Here is a 3499-nt window from a genome sequence, read left to right as displayed (position 1 = left end):
GGCTCAGTGGGTAGAGCACCTGGCTTCTGAGCTCGGGGTTGTGCGTTCAAATCCCACGTTGGGCGTGGAACTTACTTAAAAGAAATTTCTCTCGTAAAATGATTTCTACTACACCAGTTTCTGTATTTTTAATTGGAAACATGCACACAATATCGCTTAGTTGTCTCTCGATAAAAACCCATGTGAGATACTTCTGTCCAAGTCAGGTGTCAAGGAAAATTTTTCTCCTGAGATATTAGCATGCTTATTCCTTACCTAATGTAAATAAAGTAGCTGGTCATGTTTCCTTTTTGTTCTGACCACTAGGAAGCTCAAAGCCCAATTTGTGGCTAGACTTTGATAAAAGCCTAGAATCCCCTGTTTGCTTGTTTATCTTATCACTGCCTTCCTAGTCCTGATCTGTTAAATCTGCCTAATCTTGATTTGGTCTCTATGCATAGTTTGCTACTCTTTACTGTATTATTGTAATGTATTATATTACTGTACATACTTAATAGTTAATGTCTCATTATACGATGCCCATAGAAAGGGGTCGATTATATATAGTCATTGGGATGATGATTTATCAAAATATTACATATTTGTTTATCTGCCGAAATCACATAATCTGACAAATCCAGATGATAATGAAGCAGGTTGTGGGGGAAGGGGAAGGTGCAGGTGTGTGTACATAACTATGTGTCCGAGAGAGAGGGAGAGAGAGACAGAGAGAAGCTTCCTCCACGGCATATACGACTCTATAGTGGGCTTGGGTTCCTGGGGAGTGTGTCACCTAAGACAGTTGGGGAGTTTTATCTTCTATCTTCTGATAAACCTGGGTGACTCATTTCTTTCTGGCTTGTACATTTGTCCCAGCCCCCTGGCTACTCCCTGGACTCTGGAATGGGCACCTTTAATCCACTTTCTACCGGATCCCAGAGTAGTTTCCTTTCCGTTTTTGTTTTTTTTTTTTAACGTTTATTTATTTTTGAGACAGAGAGAGACAGAGCATGAACGGGGAGGGGCAGAGAGAGAGGGAGACACAGAATCGGAAGCAGGCTCCAGGCTCCGAGCCATCAGCCCAGAACCCGACGCGGGGCTCGAACTCACGGACCGCGAGATCGTGACCTGGCTGAAGTCGGACGCCCAACCGACTGAGCCACCCAGGCGCCCCCCTTTCCGTTTTTAATGCAATATGAGCACGTGACTTTCCTGCTTGAACCTTTCTGTGCAACCCACAAAGTAAGCCTTAAGACTTTCTAATGTAGTGCAACCCCCTCATTCTATAATTGAGAAGAATGAGAGCCAGAGAGGCAAAGCGGCTGTCCTAAGGTCACACAGCAAACAAGGCGCAGAGTGGGGGCCAGAACGGAGGTTTCCTTCCTCTGTTCTTTCATTCCTACATGCATACATCTATTTATTCAAAAAATATTTCTGAAGATGAAGAGGCATCAGACATATTGCAGGCTCCCGAGACAGCAGTGGGCGAAAATGACGCCGTGCCTGCTATCTTTGGGCTCACGTGCTAGAGGGGCAGATTAACACAGAAATGGGCGGCTTGAGCTGAGTGCTGTACAGACCACGAAGGGGCACGGTGCTAGAGAGTGAGTGGGTCAGTGCGGGGAGGTGGCGGGGGCCGCTTTGACGGGGACCTTTGAGCAAGCCAGTCGGGGGCAGATCTGCCTCCGGGTGTGTGCATGGGCTCCTGAAGAGGGCACTGGCTTGGCTGGATAAGGAACATGTCCAGCACAGGGAGAGAGCCCGAAAGAGGGGACGGGAGAAGCGACGGAAGAGGACGCAGGGCCTTGGCCAGGCCTCCTGCTCTGTCACCCCAGCGCTGGTTTCAGAAGCTCATCACAGGCTTGGGTGCGTTTTCAGACCAAAGTCCTTTGAAACATCGCAGGGGAGCAGGGAGAGGGGGCTTTCCTTCCAGACCCGACCCAACCACAGCTCACCCCTTCTTACTGGATCAGATTTACGCCCGGTGGTATTTTTAGCCTTCTCTCTCCAGCTCGGGGAACGCACCCCACATGAAAGAGGAGACAAATTTATCTCTGTGGTTGAGAAATACTCACGTGTGAGAGGCACGTGATAGCAGGAAAGAGCACGGGCTTTGGATTGAAGACAAGCTGGGTTTGGACCTCAGCTCTGTCGCTGAACTAGGTGTTGTCCTCAAGCAAGACTACCTCACTTCTCTGCACTTTTGATGTCCCAGCTGTAAATGGCATCGGTAAGAACAGGCGTTTGTAGAACACTTAGGCTGAGCCAGGCATGGTTTTAGGTCCTTTATAAATAGTATCTCGATTCATCTTCTTATGAGCCCTCCTCTTGATTATTATCATCAAGCCCATTATAGTGATGGGGAAACTTAGACCTAGAGGGGATCACCTGCATTCAAATCCAAGCATTCCTGTCTTTTTTTTTTTTTAATGCTTATGTATTTAATTTTGAGACACACACACACACACACACACACACACACACACAGAATCCGAAGCAGGCTCCAGGCTCTGAGCCGACAGCCGCGAGCCCGACGTGGGGCTCGAACTTATGAACTGCGAGATCATGACCTGAGCCAAAGTCAGATGCTTAACCGACTGAGCCACCCAGGCATCCCAAGTGTTCCTGCGTCTTATGTGTGATGCTGTTGGCGGGCATCTCAAAAGAAGGAGGGCCCAGCCTGGGCCCTCACAGCATTTAATCAATCTTCCGCTTACCCTAAGGAAGCCACCGATGCTCAATGTTTGCAAATGTGAGCCGGTGGAGAGAGGCAAAGCTGGTTGGCTGTGTTGCTCACCAGCGTCCCTGACCCAACAGCTGGATGCCCGGAATATGCTTCCTGCCTTTCTGCCATGGAAAAATAAATGGGTTTAACTTCTCCCCACTGAACTAATGGTCCCTCACAAAGCTGTATGGTAATTATCTCACTTGCCCAGGGCCAGAGCCCAAATAGGGGCCCACATATCGTATGTCTAAATATTAGAAGTTATAAATCAAGCTAACAAACTGTTAAATAAAATATGTTCTATCCACATACCTTGACAAATATATGTGCCTAACAATCTGGAAGGCCAAGATGAAATTAGGGATCGCAGACGCCTCCAGATTTTGTGACTAACTCTGGTGACATAGGAAGACTGGTTCCAAGCGGCCCCTAACCCCAGCCTTGTTCTCTGTCCTGTACTGAGATGGGCCTTGTCTAGGCGAACGCCTGAGGGTTCTCCAGCCTGGTGTCCTAACCCCATCATCCGCTCCGTCTCCCCACCAACACCTGCACTTCGGCCTGCCCTGGCCTTCAGGGTTTGCATAAGGGCAGCTTGCTCAGCCTTTGGGAGGACAGACCTGGGGAAGGAGTCTATGCAGTCTCCAGAAATGGGCTCTTAGCCTTTTGAGCACCACATCCCTGGTCCCCAAGTACGGAGCATGATCTAGAACAGTGATCTCTGGTAGAAATGCAACATGAGTCACAGATGCGAGCCGCATGCGGAATTTAAATTTTGCGATCAATTACAAAAAGGTA

This window comes from Felis catus, chromosome A1 (genome assembly GCF_018350175.1).
Source record: "Felis catus isolate Fca126 chromosome A1, F.catus_Fca126_mat1.0, whole genome shotgun sequence".
NCBI lineage: Eukaryota > Metazoa > Chordata > Mammalia > Carnivora > Felidae > Felis > Felis catus.
Note: the sequence above shows the minus strand (reverse complement) of the source record.